Source organism: Anopheles aquasalis, chromosome Y, assembly GCF_943734665.1.
Source record: "Anopheles aquasalis chromosome Y, idAnoAquaMG_Q_19, whole genome shotgun sequence".
NCBI classification, from domain to species: domain Eukaryota; kingdom Metazoa; phylum Arthropoda; class Insecta; order Diptera; family Culicidae; genus Anopheles; species Anopheles aquasalis.
In genome coordinates, this window is record NC_064879.1 from 5,508,826 (window position 1) to 5,519,761 (window position 10,936).

The 10,936-nt window shown below is 51.5% G+C and overlaps 1 protein-coding gene across 6 annotated transcripts in view; it reads right to left on the reverse strand.

Moving 5' to 3' along the window:
• Positions 1 to 10,606, reverse strand: part of LOC126579930 (proton channel OtopLc) — a 33,058-nt gene extending 22,452 nt beyond the window's left edge. For 3 of the 6 annotated variants that reach the window (XM_050243691.1, XM_050243690.1, XM_050243686.1), the window contains exon 1: positions 1,954 to 2,909. The gene's annotated coding sequence lies outside the window, so the exon portion shown is untranslated. Of the gene's footprint in view, positions 1 to 1,953; positions 2,910 to 7,025; positions 7,210 to 10,468 lie in introns of those variants that run through there. The other 3 variants (XM_050243688.1, XM_050243689.1, XM_050243687.1) reach the window with 3 other exon arrangements.
• Positions 10,607 to 10,936: the final 330 nt, after the last annotated feature.

Genomic DNA, 10,936 nt, shown 5'->3' on the forward strand with positions numbered 1-10,936 from the left:
CCTTCTGTATGGTATGTGTGGTAGGCAGCGCATCTCTGAAACGGATCATCACAAACTGCGTAGCGGCCATCATCATCGTCATCGTTGATGTCGTCAGTCAACATTATTGCGATGCAGTTCCTGCCTACCTCTACAAGATCTACTATTCCTGCCCGTGCAACCCCGTAACCAGCAAAAAAAAACAACCCCAAGCCAAAGGGGTGCTTCTGTGCAGATGCGTGATTACTGCGACACTGACGGCTGCTGCAGACCATGGGCATCGGCAGACAATTAGCATAAGAATATGCGCATGAAATAGGTACACACATCCGCGCGCGCTAACACACTCTTTCTCTCTCTCTTTCTCTCACTGCCTCCACCCTTTAAATCAACCCCCCAAAAAACGTGGTCCAGCCATCGGGGCCAGCGCATGATGAATAGCGACGTTCCGCGTCTCGCTTTCTAGCGCGAGCGACATAAACATATGGAGGGCTCGAGGGGGGGAGGGGGGGGGGCTCGAAGGGGTGTAAAACATAAATCATAACAAAAGGGCCGCTCCGCTAGCGAATGCAAATCGCGCGTTGGTTGGGGTCCAACCGAAAGACGGGTTGCGTCTGTGATTGTGTGTGTGGCAATAGGGCAGGGAAAAAATGGCTGTGAGGGGGTGGTGGGTGCAATACTAGCGTCGAAGGAAGGCTAATAGGAGCAAAAGAAAATGGGGGAACTGGAAAATCGTGATGCGTTTGCTCGCTCTCTCTCTCTCTCTCTCTCTCTCTCTCTCTCTCTCTCTCTCCCTCTCCTCTCTCTCCTCTCTTTATCTCTATTCATCACTCACAGAATTTCCTTCAATACTTCAGGCTGGAGGAGATTTTCGCGCCAAAAAATCCTTCCACTCATCCGAAAGCGAATCCTTCGGACCTGGGACTGGGCGTCCTGCGTGCAAAAACGCGCAAAAGGAATACGAGAGGGGGACGCCCGGATAATGATGCAGCCTAGCATGGCGACGCTGGGGGCGCTAGGCACTAGGGAACGCCAACGCCAACGTTGCGCGCATGCCTTTTTCCACCATTTTCCACCGCTCCGGATTTGCACCCCCCGTTTCCCCGGCTTGTGTCGCGTCGGATCATCATCTTCTATGAATTGCACCCCCCGTCCCCCCCCCCCCCGTCCCCCTTCCCGCAAAGCACGCAGCTTCCTCGGTGTGCAGCAGCAGCAGCATCACTGCACGCATCAGGAGAAGAAGCGTGCGTGGGGGCGGGGTGGTCGGTGTTCGTCGCTTCGCAACGCACCAACGGTACTATTTATAGAACCGTTTAGGTCATTATGTGGCGGTGGCTTCCTGGTGTGTTTTTCCACCGATTTTTTTTTTTTTGTTGTTTAGTGTTTTGTTTGGGTTTCTTTTTTATTCCAGCACATTAATGAGACACGGTAGGCAGCAAAACAAAGCGAGAAGAAGAGAAAAAACAACGCAGAGACGCATTGCGAGCGTATCGTGCCTCTGACGCAACGCACACAGCAACAGCTACAACAGGTGGATCTCAACAGGCGTGCAAGATTCGTTTCTTCTCCAAAACAAAAAAACAAACACCAAGTGAGTGAGCAGAATATTGCACAGGGAGGAGGGGTGCAGGGTTGCGAAGGAGGGTGGTAAACACGCGTGATAGAATGCATGCGTACCGCGCACCGAGCCCTCACAAAAACCCGCGCCACATAAACTCGGTGCAAAAGGCTGGCGCTGTGTCCTGCGGTGCGTCCAGCGAGTCCAGAAAGAGAGTGAAGAAGGGAGGGAGGAAGTTACAGAGAGCGCACTCTTCGGCTCGGCTTATTGGTGTGCGAAGCGAAAGGGATGACTTTGTTTTTACGCATCTCATCGTTGCCATTCAATGCAACTCACCACAATGCTGGTGTGAGGGTGTGGGCCCTGGGGTAGGTAGGCTAGAGATCTACACACCCCAACACCAGCTACTCACTTACCCATGCCTCATGCTGGTTCCATTTGTGTGCGGACACGGTCACAAAAAATCACACCACGCCGAACGGTCGCCCGTGGGTTGTGTTGTGCGTTGACGGCCCGCTGGTGGGTGGCTAGACGAGGGTGGAGGTGCCCCCCAAACCACAGGGCGACGTGACAGTCGTACGTCTTCGCTACGGCAGCCGGAGGTGATCGACGATCGGCGATCGGGTGACACTACGACCTTACTTAGATCTCAGTTCTCTCCCTCTCTCTCTCTCTCTCTCTCTCTCTCTCTCTCTCTCTCTCTCTCTCTCGCACGCACACTGGATCGTTTGGTTCCGGATACTGGCGTAATCGAACTGGCTGGCCACGCTCCACAACCACGGTCCACGGTTCCCTTCTCGGGTAAAGGCAAGGAGCGTCCCTTTCACCAAAGCACCAAGCGTTCTTTGTTGTTGTTATTTTCCCCGGCACGACAGCGTGCGTGCGTGTGCGCGCGCGCGCGCGCCAATTTTCCCGCTCTGTTTTGACTCGATTTGATTCCCGATGCCGACGCCACTCGCTACGGAAACCAAACAACGCCACCGCCAGCGGAGGAGGAGGAGGAGAGTAGATTGTTGCTCAAGGGAAATGCCGTGCGGCGCTTTCGTTCCGTAAATCTATTCTGGAAGTATTGCCCGCACACGGTGAAGTGTTCCCCTCCTTTCGCCTACTAGAGAACTAGAACAACCACCGAATGCCACTGAGCGCGCACAGACACACCGACACTAACGAGCGAACGCTTTCGGGCTTGTTCGAGAATGGAAATCACCGTCGCCGGATGATGGGGTGATGTGGGTGAGATCAGCGTGTTGATAGAGCCAGTTGACGCGACGCACAATACGCACAGCCCACAGAAAATCAAAGCCCAGCTCCCAGTGATGCCACCGTTGTCAGCGGGTAACGGACGCTGTATGGGTTGTTGCTAGCAACGAGTTCTAGCTGCGACTGCCTTAGAGTGCGACGCCGCTGCCACCGCTTGTGTTCTACACAGACTCTAACAGCACACGCTACGGCAAGCGGCGGGAAACGTAAACGAAACGCGCAGAGTACGAGCGTACAAGAGCGAACGAGCGAGCGAGCGAGCAAGAGATCATTTGGGGTGCGAGAGAAAAGTCGCGACAAACGGACGGGAGCGCGTGCGCGCGCGTGCTGTTGCTTGCTTGCCGTGACAGACAAACCGGACAGACAGACAGACAGACAGAGAGAGAGAGAGAGAGGGAAAACCGAGTGTGCACTACCGCGACCGCGATGATGAGAAGGGTTGATGGGGGGGGCACACGAGCTGCATCGTCGCTGCGATCCTCACGCCGAAGATCCTGTGCCCTTAGCAACCCCTAACTCCGGTAAAAAAAACCCTCTTCCCCCCCGGGGTGGGGGATGCTACTACTGTAGAGTGTTCCCTAGTGTCCGAGGCACCCTCTACAGGCTCCATGCACCAGTAGCCAGCCAGAGAAGTATTCCTGTCCGCTTCCCTGGAGCCTGTTTAGCGCATCAAGCAAGGGAGGGAATTAGGGTGGAACAGGGAGGGGGTGTACCACCTTCGCCTTTTGTTCTAAACCAACAACTAACCAACAAGCCAGGTCTCCCGATACCACAGAAGTGAAGTCGGGGGGTGGGGGGGGGGGGGGTGGTGAGGGGGCGAGGGGGTGGGTATCCACTGGACTGTGACACCGTCACGCGGCAATACCGTTAACCTGTTGCAGGTTCGCCACCATCGGACGACGCCAATGGACTTCAAACACGCACCCTTCAACACCCTCCCCTACCCCTCTTTCGTGGTCCTGGCACTGAATCGTGTCGAAACAGCAAAAATAAAAAAAAAAAAGAAAAAGAAAGGGATCGATGTGGGGGTCCATTAGCGCGTTTCCCCTTGGGAAGGAACGACGGGGACCACCCGGGACACACGCTCGTAAAGAGAGCTTCACCGTTCGGAGCGCCCAAATTGGCAGAAATGGGCTATTTTTAGCCCAGTGTTTGACCGGTCCAGAATGGTAACAAAAAAGAAAAAAAAACAAGCCCCCAAACGAAGGGGCTCCCTCCATTCCTTTACGTTTCGTTAGACGTTAAGTCCCGATCCACACTCCCTTATGCGCCTGGTGAACTCCGGTAGTCCGGTAAGATGCGGTTAAGAGGTTATTATATGTTGTAATCATGGTATACTCCTCCTCGCACACGAGGGGGTGCTTGTCAACTACTATACCGCTCCTACGCTCCGTAATTAATGATACCAGGGTACCGCCATTATTAGTGTAGCGTGCAAAAGGGGCTGCTAACCGAGGGGTATGAATACCAGGGCACACGAGGGCACTGGATGAGGCCGCCAGGAGCCGAAGGGCTGATGAGACTCTTCGACGACTATTGTGCCCATTGTGCCCATTACTTGGTGACACTACACTGGAGTGGAACATAGAGGCTAAGGTAGGGAGGAGGACAAAGGTATGTCTGGCTGTTGGATTTTTGGGGACTCTTTGGGGCAAACCAGCAAACAGCGGACCAAAAAACCATAATAACTCGTCTCGAACTTAACATCGAACGAGCATAAAAGAGAGCGAAAGAGAGAGAGAGAGAGAGAGAGAGAGAGAGAGAGAGAGAGAGCTCTTTTCCTTCACGATTATCGTCCACTAGACCACTAATCGGGGATCCTTGCCATCAGCCCACTATCAAGCGGCGACACAATAGTGACTGCAGAAGAGCACAGCGACAGCGAGAGCAGACGGAGACAGGTCACTGGCCGATTAGTGCCCCAGAGGAAGGACCTCGGAGCCAGCTCTCCTCGCCGGCGAACATTTCATTTCCGTCCTTATCTTCCCGTCCTCGCTTCTTCTCTTCGTCCTCCGCTGTTCTCCAAAGGGGCTTCTCCAGTACGATTCCCGCAGTACAAAGTTCAGCTTCAGCTTCCGCGGGGTCCGCGCGGGCCGTCTCGGGTGCCAGGGTGAAATAACAGAAAGAACAAAAAAAAAACCTTCATCCGCTTTCCACGCCACCGGCTTTTCTTTTTGCTCTCTTTCTTTCTCTTCCTTCCTGTTGCTTCCGTCTTTGCGAACCGCGAATCTAGGCCAACCAGCGCCCTGGCGAAATGCTGCCGGAAGAGGAGTCGACTCCCGATGGTGACAGTGACAGCAGCAGGAGTTATGCTGCTGCACAACAGAGTAGCATTCATTTCTACTTCCCCTTCTACTTTCTGCTGCTACTACCGGTCGCGACAATCGCGCTGTGGTTCAACGAGGTGGATTCAATGTCTTGGATATCGATCTGGATGCAGCCAGACACTCTCGCTCTACATCAGCATCATGATGATGCAGCCTCCCCCCAGAGAGTGCCACTGACTCAATCAATCAGCACCAAAGCCGCACTGCTTAGGGCTGCAATGTTTTCGCTTCGCTGTGGAATCGTCACGCGGGCCGTTGTCTAAACAAACAAGCAACGGTGGCGGTGGCGGCGCCGGAAACCACAATCGATCGATCCGTCACGCGTGCGTAGCTTGTTTTTTGTTTTTTTTTTTGGACCGAGGGTGATCTTTCTTGCGCTGCACATCAGTCTTGTCCAGAGCGAGAGAGAGAGAGAGAGCATCCCGAGTCCTGAGCGTTGGCCTAGTTTGGTCGTATGCGATCATCTCCAATCGAAACGAAGTGCTCGTGGCAGGTTCGCTGTCCAAAAACCTCAAAGTCGGTGCACGCCGTAGCGTAAAAGCTACTGCACCGATCGATTTGAAATTTTAACACATAATTTGTACACTCTTTGCCAGGTAATCCCGTCGAGATATCATGAAAATTGTTGATACTTTTTTTTAAATAAATCTTTAAAAATTGTGTTTTTAGGCAAAACGATAAAAAGCATCCCTTTTTCAATTTAAAAAATCTGCCAAAAGTCTAAAAATTAAAATATCAACAAAAACTCTCCGCAGCTACCTAGATAAACTTATAATCTTTCAAACGAGTATCCATTTGTATTTTTCTGATAACCCATCACGCAGCTAGGATGGGCACCGGAAAAAGTACCTTTTCGGCGACACTCCTACCAAAATTGGATGCCACGGATTAATTTTCCAATGAATGTTGCTCAAAACAATACCAAATATGTTTCAAGAGTTGTATATCATTACGCTATTTACTTGAAAAAATAAAATTGAATGGTTACGTCACAAAAAAATCGTCAAAAACGGGCCTTTTCCTCGAAAATACCGAAGCCTTCATTGTCTCAAACATTTCAATTCAACAAAAATAATAGGAGGAGTAGAATGCATTGCATCATCATCCAGCCAAGGCAAATGCAATGTGCAGGACCCCCAAAGGCACGCCCGACGTTCACACTTGACGCTTTCCGCAGCTTTCCACGGCCAGCCAAGGGGGGATCGCCAATCGCTTGCACGTGTTTGCGCGGCCCGCAACCCTGGAAAGGAGGCTACCCTGCTGCACATTCCTGCCGTCACCCATTATTATTACCCCGTTCGCGGACCACCGCAGTGACGTTGATGGCGTTTCGGGCAGTAAACATTCCAAATATATTTATTCCGTTACGGTGCTCCGGGTTCAGTACCTTGGGGGAGAGGGGGTGTCCGATGGTCACGATCACCCAGATCGCTATTGCTGCTGATGGACGGGAGGGTGAGGGCAGGGGCAGTTGTAATTACTTCCATCGCCTTTACTTGCTTGACCTTCGACACCCAATGGGGTGGCATGGTGCGGGAGGGGGAGTGGAAGGGTGTGTTTATGGAAATTTCGCGGTACTCCTTCTACAGCTCATTACTCATAGTCTTATAGCCAACGCACTGCACAAATACACAAGCGACCTGTTGACAACCACCACCCCATTTCACCACCCCCTCCCCCCGTTTAAGGTGATGATCGATCGGATCGATTGGTTTTCCTTTTTTTTTTTTTTTTTACTAGCGAACGTTTTTGTTTGGATTTTCCAGCGTATACAAACACTGGACGACTCCCGTCACGTGAACGTAAACAGGCCGGCGGTTGCAACAGGTTGGTCTGGTTGATTGGTGCACGAGAGCTAATGGACGCAACGATTTCCCGCCGCCAAGGGACCGTTTACTTACCACAGGATCCTTAGTGGACGCTTCACGCTCCAGCACAACCTCAGCAGCCACCTCAGACCTCCACGGGAGCACTCAGGAGACAAGGCGGAACACTGGACACGGCTGGACAGGGACTCTGATTCGATGCGATCCGATGACAACAAACCCCCCCCGGGGACGGTAGGTGCGTACGGAGAAGCACACTGGTTGAGACACTGGGCACGACTGATCGAGACGACCGGGGAAAACCGAGACCACTATTCACCCAACACCCCCCAACACCCACCCCCCTAAACTCCGTGTTGGTGATCCAGCATGTTACTAGATAATCGGACGCTCGGACAACGTCGGTGGCCGGTCGTGGACGTGGGCCCGGGGTGTGTGGGCCAGTTTTCACACGCTCGCCCAGAAGAAGAAGAGCAAGGGGGAAGTGAGTGAGGGTGGGTCGAGAAGACAAACATATCGTTACACCGGAACTACTACGTTAGTAGCAGAGCGCCTCTCACATTTTCTCTCTCTCTCTCTCGCTCTCTCTCTCTCTCTCGCTCTCTCTCTCTCTCTCTCTCTTTCCCTCTCACTATCTCTGTATAACGTACTCCCACCAAACGTTCAGATCGATGTCAAAAAGGTGGTGGCGAAGATGTCGAAGATGGTGTGAGCTGCAGCAGCAGAAGGGCTGAAGGGCCGTGCGGCCTTGCAGTAGCAGCAGTAGCAGCAGCAGCAGCAGCAGCAGCAGTTTATAAATAGCATTACCAGTAGCGTGCGCGCCAAACAAGCGCTACGCGGCGAGTTGTGAACAACTGACACGGGGCACCCTCCCGCCATGCCATGCGAGATTTGTTGGGCGAGAGCTGAGTCAGCAGCAGCAGCGAGGGTAGCGAGGCTGCAAGGTGCCAGGCGTAGGCTTCAGCAGGGATGTCTAGACACAGAATGGACCGGACCGGGTGAATGGGTACTATACACTGTCACTACCTGTCACCGACAGGACATCCGCACACGTACGCGGATTTGGACACAAAGGATGGTTCCCCGATCGATTGGTTCCCCCCTTTTTTTTTTTCGCTAGAGCCCTGCACTCATGCTCTGCTAGCAGACCGAACCAAAAAGGGCGTAAAAACGTGAGCCATTACGTCTTTAACACGTTAGTGCTACTGTATCGGCGCTAAATATGGCTGAAGCGCTAAATGACATTTTTATAGTCAAGGGCGAGGCAACAAGCAAGCCGGTCAAGCAAGCTGGGAAATGGTGGCACGTTCCTTTTGCTGCATGATGATGTACGCTTCCATTAGGTCCATCGGTATTATGCTCTTATCCGATTCAAGTGACAGTGAGCAACACACACGCGCGCACATAAAAAAGAGGACATCCCAGGATCGATTACGAGCGCTGATAAGGAGCCGAGGTTGCATTCAACCGCTGAGGCGCGGTGCATCATGCAACCGAGGGAGCATCGCACAGTTAAAGAGTACTCTCCCTCTCTTTTTCTCTCTCACGCTCTCTCTGTCTCTCTCTCTCTCTCTCTCTCTCTCTCTTTCTCTCTCTCTCTCTCTCTCTCTCTCTCTCTCTCTAGGAAGAAGGAGCATTGCGGCTAAATCCTGTGACAGAGAGCCCAACATAAAGCCTGTGCTAGCTGGAATCAGGCCACTTTTACTTTGCAACTCTGTTGATTCTGTTTTACATGCAGTTAGTCTGTTCTTTCCGTAAATTTTATTTGCATAAAATCGAACCAAACACACCTTCAAAAGTTAAAGAAAGACGCAAGGCTGCCCCACACACTATAAATACACACGATTTGACTGGAGTAAAATACCCGAAATTCCAAACGAAAAAACTCAAAATACCTTCGGAGTTTTTTTTTCTACGTTGAATCGGGCAATAGAAAATAGATTCTTTCGGGCTTCGGGAAAATAGATACTTAGGACAGTGTTCAACAAACACTGGGAGGGTGTTTTGGCAACAACAACAACAACAAAAACTCATGACGGATGACATCACAGATTGGCAAATATTTTTACATATTTAAAAATGAACGTCGGATGGAAGGTTTTACGTTCATTTACGTTCAATTTAAATTTGCCCACACGATTGTCAATTGGAGTGGATTTGGACATTGGACACGAATCGAATGTGTACCCACCATTTGGGGCAACTTTCATGTGAAAGTTTGCGCGAAATAAAGTGTCGAAAGACAAGGATTCCAGTCCTTCATTTGTCCACCAATGGCAAAACAGGCCTCAGTCCGGAATCGACTCCCGGTACGTTGTGACGGAAGGGGTGAAGAGGGTGGAGGTTCAATCTCAAGCTCAATGTTTAACTGTGGCATTCATTCATAGTGACGCTTGGCTCAACGAGAGTTGTTGCAGCAAATAACTCATAATTTTCACGGTCCAGAAATACCAAGCCAAAACAGAAAAAAGCCACCAACTCCTCTTTAATGTAAAAAAGAAGCGCAAATGGCAAATGGCTAATACCAAAGCAGAAGCACAGTCACTGCGCTGCGCCGCACTTGCCCCCCCTCCAAGTCTCAATTCCCGGAATCGAGAGGCGCCAGGCGCCGATGGCTGAGCGGTCGATGGCGTCTCGCTATACTGTAATGGTTAAGATCGACGTTTAATTGTTTGGGGAATTCCCTCATTATGTGACCATGGCTCTACTAGACGGGAGCCCAGGTAGACAGGTAGACTGCGAAAACGTAAACAAAGTCGTAAGCTAAAACAAAACAATCAACGACTAAGCTGCGAATAGCGTACCAAAGCAGAAGAACAGCAGCGGTCACTACTGCGCTGCGCCGCACTTTCCCCCCTGAAATTCCCGGAATCGATCTGGGTCGGAGTCGACTCGGGGCTAGGGCTCGGAATCGATTCGCATTTTTTGCAAAAGCAATCGGAGTGGAATTCGTGGGTGCGATTTCGAGCGCCCATCACTACACCAATGCTGGCCCTGGTGTAAGTTTGATGCGATTTAGATAGCTCTTCTTACAGATGGTGATTTCATAAAGTTCAATTTCAGATCAGATCAGATCAGAAATGTATGAAATCCACTTGAAATAGAGTTGATAGGCAACAAGAGCAGGTAACGAAGGTGACTTGCAGTACGGTATCAAAAAAAAATAATGGGAGATATCGAAGAAAAAAATGAAAAGATCATATAAAAACAAATCAAGTATTGATCAACTTTTATATCGATATTATGATAGGCAATAAATTTACCGTCAAAACAACACCTTTTATGTCTTTTTTCGTTATTTCTTGACTGAGATACATATTCTATTCGTCCAGATTCTAACTGGTACAAGCTTTACATGGAGAGAGAGAGAGAGAAAGAGAGAGAGAGAGAGAGAGAGAAAGAGAAAGAGAGAGAGAGAGAGCATGCAAGGTAGTAAAGAACCTTCCCTAGTATCCAAGGCAGAGCGGAAAGTCGTGCGAGAAAGGGGTGAATTGGAGAGGGGGGGTTGAACGACTTACGGGTGTTCCGGGACCCTACCGCCGGGGGCAGGTAGCGGCACTCCGGGAGCTGTGGACGGGCTGAACGAAACTACTTCTTCTCCTTCTTCTCCTCCTCCTCTTCTTTCCCCTCAAGCTTCTCTTCCTTCTGGTGGTCCGGTGGGCTCCGGACAGACGCCCGAAGCCTGCGATGAACACTGGAGATAGCGCGGGGCGTCAAGACCCTCCGAGAGCCGCCAAGGCCCCTCCTCCTCCTCCTCCTGGGCCGGTCTCACGCCGATCGCACACACTATCAGTGTCACCGCGGCCACCGCTGGGTGCTGCTCGGTCGGTCGACACCGTTACACTGGGCGGTGCACCAGCTGACCCAGCGTGGGACTCGTTCGCGGCACACCCTAGAACCGCGGTGACGAGCGTGCCCTGGCGGAGAAGCTGGATGACGATCGCAGGGATCACATGACCTCGATTCTCGGTGGCCCGCATCCGGGC